At 39.8% G+C, this 21,837-nt stretch overlaps 1 protein-coding gene across 2 annotated transcripts in view; it reads right to left on the bottom strand.

Annotated features, from left to right (window-relative positions):
- Positions 1-21,837, bottom strand: part of SH3GL3 (SH3 domain containing GRB2 like 3, endophilin A3) — a 60,067-nt gene that overhangs the window by 21,443 nt on the left and 16,787 nt on the right. The gene's annotated exons all lie outside the window — the stretch shown is intronic.

Raw genomic sequence — 21,837 nt, 5'->3', positions numbered from 1 at the left:
CAGATTGTTCTCACACCTGTTCTTTGTTACTTTAATTTCTTTCCAGTAATTTAATTTTCTTTTGATTTGTTCTGTTGTAACGAAGCAAGAGCTGAGCACACAAACTATCTGCAGTTTAAACTAAAGCCTACGCCTCAAGAAAACTCTGAACTAAAAAGGCCTCAAGCCTCCATATAATTTTTCAGTACTTTTATCTGAAGTATGTTAAGATTTATACCTCTTATTGCACAGGAATGGCGCACTTCTTTGCCCTCAGATGGGTTGTGAAAACAGGCTTCAGAAGAACACTGTCTTTTTCCAGTGCTTTGTATATCACATCCACTAAATGTGAATTACAATTCCTTTTCATATTTCACTAAGGAGGGTTACTGAGCACCAGAAACTGCCAAAAATATCCCAGACCAACAGAGAGCTGATAAAAATCTCAAAACAATTACCCTATTTTTTATACATCCACTGGGTATTTTGTAACACAAGTTAATACGGTTCTTGCCGGCCAATACCTGCACACAGACTCTGACCTTCTTTTTCACTTGCTTTGCCTTTCTTTTGCAACAGATGATTGAACCATCACAGGTTTTTTGTTCTTGAGCTCCACTTGTTTCAACAGTAGCTGAGTAAGTCCTTAATTAGCCAGCAAAACTCCCTTGTATGTAACTGGCCAAGAAGTCATCAAGTGCTATTTAATGACCAAATGAAAGATATCTTATGCTGTTAAAGACTGAGAGCTTTTATTGACCCTTCACCACGTAACAGCATTTATTTTGTTCTGAATGAGTATCTGTTGAAATTATTTGTTGAAACTTTAATGGGATGGAAAATTCCTTCATTTGTCATAAATATGCATGCTATCAAACCCAGGAGGCAAAACCTAGATTTTAAGGGGAGAAAAAAAAAAATCTTTTAACTAAAAAGCCCAAAGCTATGAAAATATTCCCTCTAAAAACAGAAAGAAGCAATCAATTGGGAAAACTAATAGATTCATCCCAAAGTTAATACAGAGAAAGCCAGGAAATAATGTAACTACCCTGCTCCAGCTCCCACAGAAACCTATCGCTGGGCCAAGCTGCACAAATACATTAAGGCGTATCTTCACGTACCGTGCTCGGTGCAAAACACTGCATTCCAGCATGGTTAATGCATAATAGTTAACGCTTCTCTTAATAAAGCATTAAACCTTTCGGTTATTGCCCTCCAGCCACGTAATCGTTTTGTTTGGTGTTAAGTCCTTATGCGCAGAAGATGTAATGCAATGCGACGACACTAACGGCTTTCTGAGGAATTATTATTTTTTTAATTACATGCCTGTCATAAGCAATGCAAAGGAAAAGATGGCTGGCAAGGTGTCTTCTGGCTGAGGCAGTGCTTCCTTGCAGTGTTCAGCCTCCTGAGAGGAGAGAGATTTTTATTTTTGTCCTTTTCCAGAATGCTCTTTCAGATTAGAGAAGCAAGGTGCTGGTCTGCCTTCCAGCCCAAAGGGTTTTGTTGGCTACGTGACGTACTCAGGGCTACAGGAGTGGTATAAAATCTCCCTGAATTCATCAATGCTTGCACGTGGATGTTTAAGGAATTGAGGCTAACAGATTATATGCAATTATAAAATGTCCTATACTATTTTTGAATTTATATGGGACATTAACATTGATTAAAAATTATAATCACATTACGGATACAAAGATTAAAAGAGCATTCTGGCAGTACCTACTGCAGAGGACGTTGTTATATGAATGCAGGGGGAAAGACAAAAAAAAAAAAATAGTTAGATACAGACAGATGTTTCTCTTGCAACTCCCTGCCCTTCACAAGGAGCTGAACCAGAACTTCAGAAGATCACACCCATGGCCACAGGAGTTCACGTCCTAGCATTTCACCAAATCTCTCTACTCCCAGATATTTCAAGTAGAAATAAAAATGCATCAACTATAGTACGTGCCTGTACTTCAAATTCAGCCCATGACTGTGTTCACAGTCTTGAATAAAGGAAGGGCATGTCTTACACCCAAGCTTCCCTCAGGGATTTGTGGTGGATCCACTAGCAAAGCCTGTCTCAGCTGCGAACAAGAATCACAGTACCCAAGAGAGCTCTGTTTGGCTGGGTTTTGTTTGTTTGTTTTAAATATGAGGGATTTAAAATTGTGCTACATTTGAGGCCTGATAAGATGCATTTCTTTAAATGTTCTTAAATATTCCCTAATTTTAAAAAACTTAATACAACTTATAAAAATTAAAAATAAGACCTGAGCTCCACTTCATTTTCAAAGCACAATCTTTTGTAGGAAATTCCATTTTGTACTAAAAACAAACAAACAAAAACTTCAAACCCAAAGCAAATAAACAAAACAAAACCCCACCACCCAGGCTCCCTATAAGGACACCAAAAATCCCAAGGGCCGGTTTCCCAAGCAAAACATACCGTCTCATAGAGATCTCTGAATCACACACACACAAAGTTAAACAAATGAACAAAAGTACTGGCAACGCTTTTTGTATACATGAGGAACGTTCTTATCGCCGCTAATATTTATGAACCGCTGATTTCATTATTTGTAATTTCTCACACAAACAGGTCCAACAGGGTCACAATAGATTATTTTACAAAGGCAGATGAACTGAGGTATAAAAGAATAAGACAAATAAAGAAGAATAGAAGGGAAATATGGTTGCAATATGACTCGCTGGGGAAGCAGGGACCTGAGGGTGTCCCCACATGCAGCCTTCCTGCATGGTGATACTCTGGTGCAACATGAAGTCAGCTGCAAACATTTCACATTTTAGAGGCTGCCTGTAGACACAATTACTGTTAAGCCTTCACTCTAAAAGGGTGCCAACCTTTCACAGCAGAGCATGACACAAAGTGTCAAGAAAACCCAGCCAGGGGATCAGCTGAGACCACTGCAGCCAGCCCTACAGCTGCCAGTATCACCAGGAATGGACCCAACCCATCAAAACCCCATGAGCTCCATTAAGACAAAACGACCTGGTCCCATCACAGAACGAGGATTCACCCGGGTGGCTGCAGGCAGCGTCGAGCCACCGCAGCCGAGCTGCAACAGCAGAGCTCTGGCAGAGGTGCAGAAGAGGCAGCACAATTTTATTCAGAAAGGAAGCTCAAATTGTGCGAGCCATGGATTCTGGGATCAAGAAAGCCCTTGCAAGTATTGGTTCCTACAGAAACATTTGAGCAATAACATCAAATTACACGCACCTCAGAGATAACCTAAGACGTCTCTTCCAGCAACTCACCAGCTGCTCAGTGCGAGGTTCTGCTATAAAACTAACAGTGCTAGGGACTCGTAACCACACAGGTGAGAATTCCCACTGATTTCAATTATTCTACGTACAGTTCTTCTACCCCACTTAGTGGGATCTCTCCTAATTTAAATCAATTCACATGAGTAAGGCTTGCTGAAGACACCTAGGTACATGTCCAAATGTATTTAATCAAACTAAAAGCTTTGCTTTGGCAACCCCTCTGAAGAAGGAAAACACCCGGAGCTCAAGCACAACATGAATGAGATTTCTGGTTGATGAGTGCCGCCTTTTCTTCAGGAAGGACATACATGATGAAAAAAAAAAAAAAAAAAAAGATGAGAATGTGAAGAGTGCAATTAGCTGAACAAGCCATAAGATTTTGCATAGTCAAAACAAAAGATTCTGCCAGCTGGGAGCATTATCACAACAGCAATTTTTCAAAAGAGAAGGGCATGCTGTTCTGGCAAAGCTGAGGTGAGATGAAGTGGCTGGAATTAAACAATCAAGTCAGCTACAATAACAGGACAGTGTCAGTTGTGGTCCTGCACTTTATGAAAGCCACCAGTAACCTCCAGTGAAATATTATTTATGGCTCCATTTGCTGTATTTGTGAAAAAAAAAATAATAATTTCCAAATCTCCTTTCTATGATGGCTATACTTAGAACTTCTCCATGTGATTCATCTTCCTAATATGTTTCTTATATGTAAGGGTACGTAAGGTTTTTTTTGTTTGTTTCTTTGTTGTTTGCCAGAGCTCAGGGAACTGCAGACGTTACACTATCGCTCTAATGCTCCTCTGAGTTGTTGCACAGAAAGCTAGACACAAAAAGTCCGTGCCAGAAGGAGTTTTAAGTAGGGTCAGGAATGCTGAACACTTGCTGTTATTTGGTCAACACTTAAAATCCTGTACCCAGCTGATCCGATGAGTACACAATCAGGCAGCCATTTAAATTAACCTTATTAACAAAATCCTGCCAAAGTATGGGTAAATACAGACTGTGTAGTCTAGACTTCCACAAGCAAGTCTGTACATTGAGAAGGGTGCTGCCCCTCCCTCTAAGAAAGCCTGCTCTTTTAAATGCCTCTCATTTGAGCTCTTAACATATTTCTGAATGTTTTATGCTTGCTATGTAGCTGACAGCCTGACTCTTGCTGTGGCATTTCAGAAGTCTTGAGCTTCTCATTAAAAGAGCCTTGTACGGATGGTATCTCTTGCTCATCGTTCCGGATTGCAGACTTTCAGCTCCAAGCAGGAATTACTTCTTTGCCACTGCTACAGGTTTTGATGCTACAGGAAAAATGAGAAGCAAACTGGTACTGATTCAATCACACATTTAAGCTCCTACGATGCCAGGAATTTAGGGGTAAAACTGGAAGCCTAAGTACTTGATTGAATTTGAGGTAAACTGATGCTTTGGCCCCACTGTAAGTGGTAATTTTGCAGTTAGGATGCCAGTCCCAGATCTCCATTGCCTTGACGAAAGCTGTTTGACAAAAAATACGCTGTACATATTTCAAATAGGCAAAGAAATGAGAAGTTACATTTACAGGATACAAATCGTGACTTGTCAATTACTGCACTGTCACTAAACTTTATTAAAGAATGCAATTTCAGCCTTTGTCGGAGAACAAAATTAAACCATCTGAGTACACAATTTGTGCAAGAAAGGATTTATACACTATCGTAGACTGTGTTAGAAAAGTGAAACGAGGAGTGTTTTCATCTGTTTTCTCTGTTCAAACTGACCACATTTACTGTTCTGGGTCTCAAATTTTGACTGTTAATCCTCCTAAAATCTGAAAAATAATGTGAGCTTCCTGCTGACCTATGCAACCATGCATAGTTCTAATCCCTAAACAATGTTCATCTTACAAAAGAGGAAAATCCCTAAAAAAATAAACATTAAAAAAAAAAAAAGGTTTTGGCCTAAATATGCAGGCAGTTGGGTAGCAGAAAGTTGAACACAGTTTGCTCAAGACTGTATAAAACATTTGACCCAAATTAGGAATTGAACAAACTGTGCTGTCCAACTGAACACCTTCATTCCAAAGCAAAACTTCAAAAAATATTACATAAAAGCTCCTTGAAATTGTATGCAAAGCAAGGAACTTCCAAAGTTCAAAGCCTCCATGAAGATCATAACCCATTACATACAGTTACACTGGGGCAACATCTGAAAATAATACATGAGTAACCAAAATGTTAAATACTGATTATGCAAGTAAATAGTAGAGCTGCTCTCCTGTGCTGACAAGGAGATTAATGGACTATTAGCAAAACTATGAGGGAAATATTTTACAAAATATTCCCTAGTTCAGTCACTTCTATACTTTTTTTGTCCCTGTGAGTTTTAGCTTTTTTTTTTTTTATATATATATAAATCTGCCAGAGCTCAGCAACAACAAAACCATGCTAAGCTGGATTTAGCAAAATTGATGTCTTAACAATAAACATAGCACAAAACAACATCATGCAATTAAACCTGCTGATAGGTGTCAAAGAATACCCATTTCCATGCAAGCCAGAAGGTACAAGGATTAACAAGTTTCCCCTTTTCCTCACAAATAGAAACAAGTGAGGGAAAACAAGAACAGAACAAAAAACATAGGAAAAAGATACAACCAGAAGAGTATTGGTGAAATAGCTCAGTAGCTTATCAGACTGGGATGGAACGCTGTTTTCTATCAAATTAAATGTGCTTTTCCTTCAAAAGAATAGAATTGATCAGAAGCTTTCACACACACACAAAACCCAAGAAATATGAGGGACCTGGATGCTTTTGAAAACCCCGGCAAGTGCTTATCTAAATCTCTCGGCATGTAAATACTTAGAAGTCCGTCTCATGAGACTCATCAGAGAAGCGCACACGACTCAAAACGCTGCCAAAATATGAGCTCTGTTTAATTTCAGATTCAAGCCATAAACAGCTGACAGTGGCTGAAGTAACTACTACTATATTATTATTATTACTTAATGCCTACTTTTCAAGCAATATTTTGTCCTTGTGTTTCTCCTTGTACAGCATAGCAGAGACTTCCCTTCTTTATGTTCATACATCATGGTTGCACAGGTGACAAATACTTCTTTAAAAAGAAAAATAAAATATGTCTGCAACTACAATGTAGAAGAGTCAACAGTCATAAAGGACAAATACAGTCGAATTCTGTGTCTTAGGATGTACAGACAGGTGAGGACTTCTGTATATCATCTACAATTATCACATAGGAAACACTTTGGAAATTACCAACGCTTAAACTAATGCTTGGCTGCAGCGTTACCTGTGCACATCTGGATGTGACACTCACAAATGATCACGTACACAAAAAGATCCACAGCACTGTGGCCTAAAACATTTCACATGGCCTTAAGAATTCTGACAGTCAGCAAATACATTTCCATGAAAGTAAGCTGTGTGTTTTAAAATTACACAAAGCTGAATACTCAGAAGAAAGACGACTTGCACAAAAGAGCTCCGATCAATGGCTCCTGGCTCAAATGAACAGCCGCTTTTGCAAAGAAGCGCTCTGTGCTTTATAAAGCAATGGCAGTCCTACCGACACAAGAGGCACATGTAACAATATTAAATTACAACAGACGTTCCATTTTCTATAGCATTTGCTTCTGCAATGGATTCAGTAATTTCTTCTGGGAGTCTCCTGTCCCTCCTCCTTTTGTTACCTCTCAAATCCCAGTCATCTGTGCTAGGAAAATTAGCTCAAGCTGGCACTTCTCTTACCTGCAGCACCACTGCCAGAGTTAACAAAAATGAAGCTTTACAGGAAGCTCTGTCAGAAATTACTACCTTTGAAGGGGTTTAACATTTAGTGCTTCAAAGTCAATACATCTGAAAGCCTATTTAAAATATTAGCACTTTACATTTCATTTGTGAACCTGTAAGAATCTTGATTTAAGTCAGGTTTGCTGCAAATTCTCCTTTCAGCCAGAGGATCCCAGCCTTTGGCAAGAGGAGGCTGATAGCTGTACCAGTCCTTCTCTGACAGCCAGCACAGTTCTGACACTGGAAAAGAGGCTCAGGAATGAAACATGTCGCTGGCTGAAGGGATGCAGCAATTCAGTATATTCTCTAGGCAGCCTCCACCAGCTGGGATCCCACAGAGTCCTAGAGACAATTAAAAGCTCACTGAAGCTCCCAGTGCAAGACCAAAGTATAAACACTGCTTGCCTTCTGGGGAAAAAGGGAGCAAAACTGATGCTTCTCCATAGCATCAAGGTTAAACCAATGCCACAAGTTCAAATTCTGGGACCAGGGTCTGGTCTTTGTTAAGAGTATCATCGTCTTCATGGAACTGTGAAAAAATAAGAGAAAAGTTTGGCTCTGTTCAAAAACTGAAACAAGAAGCAGGGAAGGGGAGAGCAAGAAAATCACTTAACCACTGACAACTATTGTATTACATGCAGGCCTGTGCCAGGGGCAGTCAGCCCTATTAAGGTACTAAAGTCCTGCGTCAGGTTTTCCTGGCAGCCCTATTTGCATGCTTTCCTCACATTACAGTACATAATTGCAGAGCTGTCACTTTCCCCCATCTCTTGAGTATTTCTTTTAAGCCTTGTAGATTTTCTCTCTCTCAGAAACATTAGGCAAGCCAAGCATCCTGAGAAATGTTTTCTCCTCGTGCTCTAATCACTGGTAGCTCTGCATGTCTTTCTTTCTCCCCACCACCTTCTAAGTGAGGAGAATTCAAGTCCCCTTCCCAAGTCCCCTTTTGGTAATTCTTTGTACATTTCAAGGCTAATAATAAAACTGCCTGCCCCTTAAATTCATCTGCTTGCCTTCTGATTTAGTCTCTTCTCCCTACTACTGTTTTTCCATTTAGTCTGTCCTTCTCTTAGTTGCCTCACCTCTCTTTATGACTTATCTCTCTTTGCCATATGTTCCTTTGAGTTTCCTTTATTTTCTTATGGCACACACTTCTCTCCATCGAGGGTGGATGTAAGGCTCTGCTCAAAACCTGAAGAAATCACACACACAGTGGGAAAAAAAAAAAAAAGAAAGAAAAAAAAAAAGGAAGAAAAAAGCAGCACATCTGAGCTGGCAGCCTCCAGCTGCCAGCAAATACCTCAGAATTCCTCACAAGGAGAGAAAAGAGGGGTAATTTCTTCTATTTTCATCCATCGATCTTTCCTATTAATTTTCTGCCACGAATAGCTCCTCAGATAGGTGGTTTCATGAAACAGATTCCAGGCTATTGTGGGTTTACGTGTACATCCAGCCAGAGAGTTCCTTTTCCATTGATGCTAACGCGCCCCTCACGCACAACACACCAACGCTGCTGAGCCACAGACAGCTCACAAGAAGGAAAGAGCTTTTCTTGCAGCGAAGTCAGCGGGACAGGGGCAGAATGAAGAAGTGGTGGTGTGAAATACAAAGGCTGACTGGTCACAGCAAGGCATTTGCTGCTGTTAGCATCTATTTATCGTCTCCATCTTGTATGGTACAAAAATACAATGACCAGCACAGCCGATACTTAAGCAATGCTACGGCCAAACCTCCCATCACGGCACGGAGCAGCGTGCTCTGCTGCACAGCCGGAGGGCCCAGCTGCCAGGGAACAGCAGGTCTCCAGCGGGCGAGTCTGGATGTAAAGCAAAGCAATTCACTCCGGCTTCGGACCAAGACTCAAACTAAGCTTAAACGAACAAGGCCAGTTCCTTCCTTGTAGACAAGTGGGGAAAGCCTACTTACGGCCCTTGTTTATGTTTTTGTGTGTTTTTATTTCTCATTTTATTTCATCATTTATTTCTCATTTTATTTCATCATTTATTTCTTCCAAAACCAACTAGAGACACTACAGCAAGACTTATTTTTTTTTTCCTAATTGGTCCCGTGTCATTTTGGGATGCACAATATTCACAATGTGTATATTCACAACGAACTGAAACCAAATCAAGTATTGCCCAGCTACCACAGTCCATAGGCAAAGCTGGCCAACTACTGTTCCTAAATTTCTTTTCAAGTTAATTTTTCTGTGTCTTTATCCTACACAGTGTGTTGCATACAGCAATACCGTTCCCTGCAACTGCACACGGGTCACAGTCAGTAACACTAACGACAGGGATACAGGAAGAGCAGGAAGGTAACTGCTTTGCTTCTCATTGCACTGATGTTATTATACAGTTTCTAATATTTTCCAATTGTATCTTGTTTGGGACAGCAGACTGCCTGATGCTCATTCCTTCTTTAGAGATATGTTCAAGGCCTGTCAGAGAAATGCCTTTGGCCCTTTTGAAACACCGCACATTCTATAGCAACATCCATGCCATATAAAATATTGCTCCTGGTACAATTTCCTTGACATACTTGCTGTAACTGGAGATGAGCTGAACTCTTCAAAGCCTACTATTACAGACCATATGCATACTGGTTTGTATTTTCACATGCATACGCATGGGAATGAAAGACAGGTCTTGGATAGGATACTGCATTCCCTTAGTTAACTAGCTGGTGCAAGCAGTAATTGAGCTACTATCCCAACTAATCCTGCAGGGGAAGGCATTGATTCTGTTCAGAAGAACAGGAACAACTAAAGGAAAAGTCTTTATTTAAATGATTTTATATGGCTTTATTATTCCTATCATTAAAGAGATGTAAAAGTCCATAAGGAGTAGACAGGAAAAGGAGTCTTTTCTTTGCCAGCGTGTTTACCCTCTGCACTTGATACCCTCTGCACTCTGTACCTTCAAGTATTGCAAGCATTTTCTCATTACGATGAAGCAAATTTTCCATTGCTTTCCCGAATATAAACAGACAGTTTTTGTTTTTAATGACAATGAATTTACATTAGTCAGCAAAGGAATTCAGGGAACCTGTACTATATAAATATAAAAAAGCCATTTAACAAAATCTATGTATACTGAGAAATTATTCTCATTTAGAGCATACCTCATGGCAAGCAAGGCTATTCTTAATGCCAGTTGAGCCTGTTTGAGTTAGTCCATTCAGGTTTAAACAGCAGAGGAGATAAAGTAACTCGGGTTTTATGTCTAAGCTCTCTCCCGCCTTAATATTCGACACAGACTCATAAAGCCTTGCAAATCTGATGTAAGGGCACACGTTTCTGGCAGTGTTGATGTAAATCTGTGTCTACTAGACAAGTTAGCTCTAGATACTCATTTGACAGTCTGTAAACCATATATTTACCTAAATCACTAGTTTCCTAACATAAGATTTACAGTCATACAGTGAGAGCCTGCTGTGCATCTAACAGAGATATCTTATGAATGAGACCTCCAGGAATTGTTCCAGATGCACTAGCATCCCTTCTGGCCTTGTCATCAGTATATATTGATCCTATGAAACAGTTCGTAATTAAGTCACTTAAAGAGAAAACTTGCCAGAAAAAAGGTCTAATCATCATGTCAGTTCTGATTAAGCCCAACTCCAAAGACCAAAGAACTGCCTAGTTAGAGTTCCTGTTTGTTGCCCAAGTGTCAGGACAAAATATTCCTACAGCTATGAGCAGTGGCTTGATAAATTGCTCTGAGAATTTCTGCTGAGGCAGGAAATAAAACATTTTAGAATGAGCGGTTATTTTGTGCGTACACAATGATAATTCATCCAGCCTTCCCTCCCCAATGTTCCCAGCAGCGTCCCCCCAGAAGGAGCTGCATACACTTTTGTTCTTCTCAGCACTCTGCTCAGGAGACATTTATTGGTTCCCTCTCATGTTCTTTTATCAAAGTGAGAGACTGGTTTATGCTATTAATTTATGTCATCTCTAACTCAAGGCTGAAAGAATGAGGAGTCCTGGGACACAAATACTGTAACGAACGTCCCAGAGAAGATCATGTTCTTGATGTTATTTTGAGAAACAGATAATAACGCAAAGAGAGGGGAAAACAGCTAGAAAGAGATATAACTACCTTTGCTTTCAAGGGGAATTGCAATAAGCCTTTGCTTGAAAAGCTGCTTCCTATGAGGTTGGGTTTCTATCCCAATAACATACACTGTTTATGACTATTTAATTAACTTTGGCCTTCTGCCTTTAAATTGCAAAAGCACTTTCCCACAGACACATGGCCACTTGAACTTCAGAACACAGCAGATAAGTGTCACCAGTTCTATTAACTGCAAACAGCTACGTGCCAAGCAGTCTGTAGAGCCCGGGAACGCCAGGTTCCAAAAGCACAGCACAGCCCGAGCTCTGCATCACCTGCAGCGGCACAGGGCTCCAGTCAGAGGGCTCTCACTTAGACAAAAAGCCATCAGCGTGAATTCAACCCTTCCGTTTTGAAGGGGGACATGACTCTGCTCCTGCCTTCAGGTCTGTCAGCAAAACCCTTTGGGATTTAAGCTTCTGACCCTGGGGCTAAATGAGTTAAGGTTACCGGACAAATACATGAGCTAGAAGCTTACATAATGTTTAATATTACTCTAGCAGAATATGTTTAAAGGAATGTATTCCACCACTTCAAAACCTAAAAGGTCAAGTTCGTTCTCTTACAATGCATACAGTACTTGCTTAATTTAATTTCCTTTAATAAGCCTCTTTGACAGAAAATATTAAGCAATCAGTAACCATATGCAGATAATCTTGGCAAGACCCTCAACTGTAGCTGTAAAAGCGCCATCTTTTCTTTCTTTCCCATAACATATAGCAGCTTTCCCGACTTCCTAATTACATGCATTCTTTATTCTTTTTAAGCATTAGCACAGAGCTTAAGCACTAGCTACTGAATAACATGAAAAGAAATGTGTTGTACATTTAAAGGGAAAAAAAAAAAAAAAGAGCAGCTGTCACCGAGCAGAAGCTTGATTACAGCAACAGAGAGCTAGCACAACATCTCAACTGCAGCGAGGCCTGGCATTTTCTTCCCAAAGCACTCTGCTCAAAGGAATTGAATACAGAACAAATTCAAACACAGGGTTTTTTCCACCCTCTCTATTCCCCCACAAACGAGCTGGACCACCCAAAGGTTAATGGATCTCATTATTAACTCACCCAGCCAATCTGCCATTACCCTGAAGATGGATTTTTACCTTTGGGTCCCACCACCTTTTAAACCAGATGAATCTGGGCATGGCAGTGTTTGTAGCTCTACAGTTGGGGCACACAATATGATCTGAAGTCTCTCCTTTGGATGTGGTAAACCATCAGCTCATATGCTTTTAACCTGAAATCTGTATTAGACTTGACATCCTTGCCAGGTACCTCACCAGGCCTGCTCAGCACCTCCCACGAGTACTGTAACTTTCACTGTTTGACCACATCAGTGGGATGAAAAAGCAAGCAACACAGGCTTCACATAAGAATTTCTAAACCACAGTGCTTTTATTCTTGATGCCCTCAGGAACTACTGAACATTGGAGGCAGTAAAACCACCAAGAAGTACATTTAAGAAGCTGAGTCCATCCCATAGTTGTTCAGATTTCTACATCTCCCATTCTTTCCTGCCAATAAGTCCAATTTACAGGTACCAAAATACAGCCCCCTTCCAGAGAGCAAAATCCTGTTCCTATGTAAAGCCTTCATCTCTTCATCTCTGTGCCATTGTACAAACCATGGAGCTCCAGTAACCATCACACATGCTTTCTTCACGCTTGGTCCAGAGCCCTGCACAGAAGGGTTGTGTACAGCCCTTTGATGGCTTCTTGCTATGGTCCTTCAAAGTGCCATCAAAGAACATTTCCCATTCATTACAACTGTTCAGACAGAACACCAGTAACAGAATGAGACAAGCCCAAAGTAATGCAGCTCTGAGGCCAGTACTTCTACATATTACACAACACCCATTCCAGTTTGACAACCATAGCTCACCTGCAGTCATTAAAAAAATAATAATAATAATAATTAAAAAAATAATAATAATAAAGGACAGTAACATTTTGAATCTACAGAAACCAGAGAAAAACGATAACAATCAAACAGATCATTTGCTTGAGATGGGGGTACACCAGTACTCAGCACGGTGTCTGTGAGCTTAAATTAAATGCATACAGATATCGAAGAAAAGCATAGTATTGTGGACAAAGGAATTTCTTATATATGAATGAAGTGCAAGACTCTGGACTCTATAATGAGATTTTACATTTCTATAGAGAGTGAGTCATTTTGCACCAGGGACTGACACGGCATGGCATTACTGGGTGTTTTAGTCAAACTTGTCTGCTAAAGCTATTCTTTAGCACATGCATTGTACAACAAAAACTACTTTGTATTCCAAAACCTTGAACAATTCCCTGACAAATCTCCACTGTATTTCTCAAAGAACTCAACACTGTTGCCAACACATGCATTTATAAATTAGTATATTGAAAGTAATTGAAAATACACATCTCAAAAGGAAAACATCTTTGTAAGAATTCAAATGTACTAAAATAAACTGACGTATCTACATTTTTAGATGAAGACACATTATTCCATTTTAGTGCCTTATTAGGACCATACAGTGATAATAAAGTGTGAGACTCAAGACTGTCAACATTTCAAATGAGAAGATGCAAATGCTTTTAATAAGAAAACCTGATTACACTGAAGTCTCGGGAAAAAAAAATCAAGTTCATTGATCTGAGATGTCATGTAGCCAAGAACAATGACATACATGAAAGCATAATGCTTCACACAGACAGAAACACGCTTTTACTCCAGAACTGCATTCTGCATATCCAAAATATTGTTCCTTATTCAGTTTAAAATCTTGCTGTTTGTGGAACTGAGCATATCCTAAAGATGCAAGTAGAAAGACATCAAAGGGCCATCCAAAACTCTTAATGTTAATACCCGTCCTCCCTCTTCCAATTTTACTGATTCTCACTCATTTCCAAGCTTCTGTTAAAAATAAATAAAGAAATAAATGAAGTCTGAGTTTCTTTGGGAAGTAAATTTGGGTGATTTTGATTTCAAACAATGACCTGTTTGGCCCTCGCTTATCCAGCCAAAATACACTGGCAGACAAGTGGTGCATCTCACAGAGGCAGTCCTCCTGCAGGGTGAGAAAGGACAAGCAGCAAACCTCACTGGTGCGGACGTACCAGCAGCACTTCCTGCTTCTCTCTAGGTGTCTTGTTTCATGTAGAACAAGCAGGCAATCTTTTGTCTTTTTCCTCTCCACACATAGTTGCTAGAGCTACGAATGACAAGTTAGATGCAGAGCAAGTTCCACTGGGTGTTATCACATTAGCACTTCTTCCTCCCTCTAAAGCTCCCGGTGCAAAAATTTACTTGGCAATGGTACAATCCTGATTTGGCTTTAAAACAATCCCTCTTTCTACAGATATTCTCTGTGCTTATAAGTAAGGTGTGGCTTCCTTTTGGCTTACTCATACATGCCCACTGAGAAGATGAGAAAAGGTGATTATGCTACAAAACAAAACCCTGAAAATCGGAGATTTAAATTACTCCTTTACATGCTTCCTTTCCAAGTAATACAAGGACCTTTCACGTTATCGTCATAGTTACCCCCAACTCATGCTTCATCTAAGATGCTTCTATATTAGAAGACTCTCAAGACTAAATTTAAAGATTGCTTTTACAGATGCAACCAAGTAATTGTCCGAGTGGCCCCTTATGACATAGTTTTATCCAAAGAGTATTGAAAGAATGTGAAAAGTTATACCACATTTATTTTTTTACTGCTCAGATTGCCTCTTGCTACTTTAGAGTCCTTTTACAACCTCACCCTAACTTCTGTGTCCATTTTACTTCATTCGTCACACTGGTCCTTATTCTAATCAAGCAGAACTTCCTTCCCCTGGTGCTTCTCACAGCTGAAACAAGCTCCTCCTCCTCTCCTCTGAAAGCAGATTTGTTTTTCTCCCTCACACAACAGTTCCTCAGTTTTTCACTGAAGGAACATTGAAGACTCCAGGATTTCATTGCATAAGCCCTACCACTCAAAGACTTTGTAAATTAAATGGCTGGTGGTGCTGCCATTATTACCCAAGTCGTGATGGTCACCATTCAAGCTGGGGGGAACTGGTAGCAGAGACCTCTTGTTGGTTCATCATCCAGAACTTCCATGAGATACAGGTCTCTTACAAAGCACAGTTCATTCTACTCTGAATTTGGACAAAATGTTCATTAAGGTATTTTCCACAGCTGCTTAGCCTTCTCTAAATCCTTCTCCTCCCTGGCAAGACATCCCTTGCACGGTTACTGGCTGTTGTGCCACTGCCATGAGCTAATCCATCTGAAAGCTAACCACACGTTTCAGCTGGGTTCCCTTTCAGAGAGCCAGACAGCATCTATCAGCTCAGCGTGTGATCACACGAGCACCCTGAGCTGATGCAAGGAAGTGGGCAGGAGATCACCTCGGGGGTAGAGCGAGGCCACGGCGGCCTAGATTTAGGTTGCTGCAAGCTGCCACGCAGCTGTATCCTCAGCCTGATGGAATCCAGTCGCTCCAGCTGATGCCTTAAACACAGGGCTTGCACACACAGTGCAAAGATACCAGTGAACAAAACACAATCTATCCTCTTTGGCAGTCTGACTTCCTTAATAACCTTCCTCTTAAACTAAATAAGCTTGACATTACCTTGTCAATGCAATACCTCTACATTTTCGTCCTCATCACATGACATGTAGCAATTGCCCCTCCATCTACTGAAAATCTATGCTTTGCCTCATTCTAGAAATGCTGGCACACTGTCAGTCATAATCCTGGAAGAGCGCACTGCTCTGAGTCATAATCCCTTATTAAAGGAGTCTCTTGCACTTGGTGTTCCCATCACATCGTCTGACCCGTTCCAGCACAATGCCCTGGAATTAACCCCAGAAAATGGATCCTTCATTCTTTTCTCAGGCTAAACTACCCTAGCTTACTCATGTAAAATGGCTCCCACTGGCTCTCCGGAAAGCTCACATTAAATACCTCACTGATTATAGTGCAGACCTCAACTCAGGAGGGGTTTACCCAGCTTTGAGAACAAGAACAGTCCCAGAGCTGGCCATGCACATAAAGCTAAGCAACTACTTGAAGGCTTCATGGAAGCAAAGCCCAGTGTATCGCCCTGCCACTGGGTCCAGTACCAAGTCTGAGTCACTAGAGCTGTTGAGAAATAGCCAATTGCAACATTTTTCTCTTAGAGTAGTATTTGCTGTTGTTACATCTTTTACATCATTTTGAACAAAAAATAAATCTTAGTTCTTCATATAAGAGAAATCAGTCAACACATAAATCAGGGCTTGCATGTGCAGAATGGACAATTAACATCCTTAAAACATTTAAATCACTTTTTATTCTGGAAAACACTTAACTACACTACATAATTCATGAATATCCAGTTGCCCTGCCACATTTTTCATGACCAAAGATTTCTGCATATTAGATGGCTTTATTGAAAACCCATTTAAAACAAAATATTTGCTTTTGGAAGGCTCCATACATTGGGCCTCGTTTTGAGGACACAGAGCACGTACCTTCTCTTCCTAAGCTCATGCCTTAAATACATTCTTAGTGCCCAGATGTGAGGCCGAAAAAATACACATTTTATCAAGACTGATGCCAGAGAGCCCTGTGCAAGTACAAGCTAGGAAAAAGGCAGGGATTTTTACTCAGTTTTAGGGCTGACCTAATTCTGCTTTTGCAAACTCAGAATATACTTACATCACTTTCATTCAATTCAAAGCAATCTCATATATTCAACGCCACCAACAGTAAATGTGAGCCTTAGAAATTAACTGACAAATATTTCTAAATACCAATACTTGACGAGACCAACCGCAGGAGAAATAAGGTAGACAAGATGCAGGCACTTTTAATAGTGATTTACAGCTTTAAGCTCAAAGTTTATGCATCTGGGTAAAGTATTATTAAATTTGTCTGAATGTAAATAAGAGCTGCTAACACTAGAAGATACACTGCAAATAGTTCGCAGTGCCATTTTGGGTTTTAGACGTTACTACGCAATTACGTATTTAGTTAAAGCAAACATTTCCTTGGCACTGCCATAGTTTAAAGTGGCAGTTTTAGTGAATCCATTATCAGTGAAGCATGTGGTCAAAATCATCCCCATTGAGCTCCCTAGTGAGCTATACAGAGGAAGCTGAGCAACAGGACTGTCAACAGAAGTTGTATAAAGCCAGATATATTGGCAGTCAAAATGATAATTTTTGGTCACTCCGGTTTAGAATTAACTTCTCCTCACATTAGCATACTATTGCTCATCACTGCTTCAGCATAATGCTTATCAGCAGGTATACCCTGTGTGCATGGAAAGTGATGAATAATCTCTATTTATTGCTCTGTCAGAAACCGCTTTCCTCTCCATCAGGCAATAATTCTTACTGAGCTCCATTCCCACATAATCACCTTAAAGATTTGTCCTTCAGTGTTATTAAACTACTGCTTACATTTTTAGTGCTCACACTAACCCGGTGGATTTTACTAAGTCACTATAAAATGCACTGCTAATTCCACCACCTTCCCTTACTTTTTACTGTGGATCATTTTGATTTAAGTGGTATCATTCTGACTTTTTGAGCCGTCAGTCCTGTAGTTCCCATCGGTTTTGGTATATTGTGAAATACCCACATTATTCGGCCACTCAGTCACTCCCTGGTACATCCTACTCAAGGTAAGCCACCTGCTCCTGCTGTACAGGGACTATTTTTCCTTTGAAACTGTGATTTTTTTGAGCTCCTCTGCTTGAGGGGTTTTTAGTTGTTTTTTGAAGTCATTCAATTTGACATTTTTCACAGGCCCTTAAGTTCATGTTCAGCATTAGAGCACTGTGAAGCAATGTGCTTCCTGTTCCTATGTCAACTCCAGACAAGTAAGTTTTTAATGGGGTCACAGTCTCATCACTCAGATATTTTGAAAAATTCAAAAATGTGTTTCCCATCAGCTTTGCAGCACTTTTGAATTCATGTGAGGCCTTTAGCAAATATACCCAAGGGAAAAACAAAAGGATTTAAGATATCTTCTCCTTGCTGGTGCAACCTGTGCTCATGATGAGTTGCAAAATCTAAATGGAACAAGCAAGTCTCAAACACTTCTTTAAGTGCAAGTTTTTAATAATCCATGCTCCTTTCATTCAGTTAGAAAATGAGAAACTCTAAGTATATATATATATTACTTTTATCTCTGTGACTCCTCTAGAGATGAAGTCTCCATATATTTTTGCCTCATTTTCATAACTCCATTTCAAAAGACATTAGTGGTTTTAGGCAGCAACACTTTGTTGCATGCAATACCACAACCTGAAATGCTGTTGGAGCAATGGGGTTTCTTAGTCCACACTTCTAAGCAAGACAGGCACTGCCCTGCACCTCCAGGAGGTCCAATTCTTTCTGGTGGCTACAGCAGCACTGCAGAAATGCACCACTGACGTCATGCATGAGGACAGGAAACTCCAGACAGAACTATCTGTATTTCATTGTTATCAAACTGTATCAAATTCCAACTTTAAATTGAAAACACATAAAGCTGGAAAAATGTTCTAAGTCTAATTTACACAGAGAACAACACAGACCTTTACAGGGTCCTCCACTATAGCAGTGCATGGGTTTGTACCAAGTAATTCCTACAAAAAAATGCAGTACACCTATCAGGAGCAAACCACGCCCAAGCCCACAAAACAAGAACCTTTAGCTACGGCTTAAGAGATCACTGAAGGGCAAATCTCAATCATTCACAAGCTCACTTGCAATGAGTGTTACAAGTCCTGCATTCTTCTTACCAAACAAAGCAGTAGATGCAGCCCTTTCAATTTTCATCAAAGTCATGTGATAATTAAGAATACACGCAGTGATATATGCTTAATTATTAATAATACAACTCTAAAGTACTTAGCATACAGAATCACAGAGAGTTTTCCAAAATTTATCATTTTTGTTTGAAGAAGTAAGAACAAAGAAAAACAAGATTTGGCACTTTTCAACCCCTTTAAGACATGCCATGTATAATGAAGGGAGCAAATTAACACCCTGACTGGCACATATTCCAACAATGTCTGCAGGACACATTTCATTCGACAGCTATGTTTTGGATTATGGCAATAGAGCGATTGGTGATCTTTGGTAACATTTGCACAATATTTTGAGCAATCAAAGGGGCTACTCATTGCCTGCAGCTCAAATATATTCCAGCCCATCTGCCTGCAACTATCCTAAACCAGAGGCTAAGAGCACTGCTCAGGGTTATTTAGGTAGCAATATCTGTCTTCAGTGAAACCAGATACAGGACTCATCCGTGGGGCTCTCGGAGCCCCTAGTTTCAGTGTGGATCCAGAGCTGGCCAAATACCACTAGCCCTGATTTAGGATTTAAACCAGACTACAAAACGTTGACATCTGGGGGTTTGGTTTGAAGACCAATGGTAATTCATCAGATCATACAAGGTGGCACACACAAATGGTTCAAATATCTTTCTCTTTATAGTTTATTACTTTTCTACTGCTGTAGATATTTATAAGCCCTTAATTGGAAATTATTTTTCTTATTTTTTTAATAGAATTTATTTAAAACAAATAAACACTTCCATAAATAATTCCATTACCAGCATTTGGTTTTTCTTCTTTACAAAACCTTAATTGGTGATTTTTATGGTTTTGTTTTTATTAAAATGCTTTTCAATAATAACTTCCTTTTCAAGTTTCATCAGATCTTTTCCCTCCACCTGAAAATAGGTTTTTCAAAAGCTACAATTCTGCCAGTATTGTGTAAATTTGAATAAAGCATCACAAAAATTGTCAAAACTTGTCAAGATGAGGCCATAAAAATCTCACCACTTTTTGCAAAATCTTGTCCTTGTTTTCTTAACAAATGCAATTTTGATACAATCCCCCAAAAAGCAATTCCTAGAAGCATTACTACTTTTGTACAAGAGTAGCTATATTTATGTGCATCTTTTCCCCTTGTATCAACAAACCTTTTGTTCATCAGTTAAGAGATCTGTACCAGTCTTCTGGCTGCTTCCCAAATATGCTGATAGACAAAGAGGTGCTAAGCGCAAAGTCACAAATCTGTTATGCAAGCTATCCTTAGCACAAGCCTTCTCAGTCTGAACTTGTTCTTTCTTCTCTGCAGCAGGGTGCAATCCCACTCAGAATTCCCACTTAATTTCTGCAACCCCACACTAATCTGACTACAGCTCCCAAGTATGACAAGAGCTAATGGAGAGACTCTGAAGACTGCTTCCACAAAGTCAGTGTCAAAAAAGCAACGTAAGAAGCAATGAATATTTCTGATAAAGAAAGCATGCAGCAATTCAGCCTAGACCTTTGGCAGAAAGTCAGCTGCACAGCAGCACTGCTCCGGGCAAGTGTCATTCCACACAGTGAATTTCAGTTATTCTCTAAGTAGTGTTTGCTCAGAAATATTTCTCCAGAGACTGTTTTCCAAACTGTTTGTCTTCTAAGTAATGTCTCGCAAATATATTTCAGGCAAAGGTTATCTATGGGGAGTTTTTGCTCTTCGAAGGCTTAGAGGCAGTCAGGGAGCAAATGCAAGTTACAGACGCATGCTATAGCTCTACGAAATAATGGAAATGCTATCATCAATTTCCATTTAGGCACAGTAAAACTGGGGCTTGGAGCTCTCAGAGGCAAAGAGAGGTAAGACTATTCACACTTACGAGCTTTAGGGAATTTTAAATCTCAATGCATTTCAAGACTTTACTGGTATCATCTTAACAGCAAAAGCACACACATACTTCAAAATGAAGAGCTTTATTTTTTTAACCTAAAAAGTAAAACCACCTTGTAAAAGTCCTTTGTTCCAACTTCAGAAGCAACTTGGAAACAAGACAAATATTCTTCTACCACTAGCAAAGCACATCCAAACACAGTGCTGAAGCCTCCTGGCCTTGCATTTAAGCACAAATGGGAACAGCACATTGCAACCATCTGCTTCATTTGACCTGCACAGACCGTTAACTAAGAGGACAGTTCCTAGGTGATATGGTTGCAGTTGTAACTCCTTGATTCTACAAGTAGATAATTAAGTAGGATCCTGACTTTTGAATACAGATCATAGATTTCATCAGTCATAAAAACAAGAATACAATGTCTTTGGGAACTCCAATCACTTCACTCCAATATATACATTCGGGTTGGGTCAAATCTGTAATTGCAGAAGCTTCTTTCCATTTGTGTTAACTTATTTACATCCTTGTTTTACAAGATTACCTTGGGGGCTCAAAGGGTCCACCAAAGCAACCTGACACAAAACTTGAGAAAATAAAAAGCCAAAATTATTTCCAGTATATGACAGTCTGCTCCCCTCACCTCTCAATGTAGTGTTCAAGGTCTTTACCTGATTTCAGTAGGACTGAGCTAAGCCATTAGTCAAAAGCTTTCTCAAGTCCCAAATACATTTTTGATAAATTACAGGAATCAAGACCTCAGATGGAAATTGATTTAGTTTTGTTGTTGTTGGTTTAGGTTTGTTTGTTTTCCCACTACCTAAATAGATCCAGAATAGATGTAAATAGATCCAAAATAGATTTTTTTTTCATTGTTTGTCTCAGTGAAAGTGCATCATTATAAACCAGGACTATCTAAATGGAGACCAAACTTCATAGCTTATGACCATATAAAAAAATTTTGTCACGGGGAGGGATCATCAGCGAACATAAACTCAGACAACATTTGGACAACCACTGTGACGGAGCTTAGAAAGAAGTA

Source organism: Anas platyrhynchos, chromosome 11 (genome assembly GCF_047663525.1).
Source record: "Anas platyrhynchos isolate ZD024472 breed Pekin duck chromosome 11, IASCAAS_PekinDuck_T2T, whole genome shotgun sequence".
Lineage (NCBI taxonomy): Eukaryota > Metazoa > Chordata > Aves > Anseriformes > Anatidae > Anas > Anas platyrhynchos.
The sequence above is the reverse complement of the archived record's forward strand: the minus strand, read 5'-3'. Positions and strand labels throughout refer to the sequence as shown.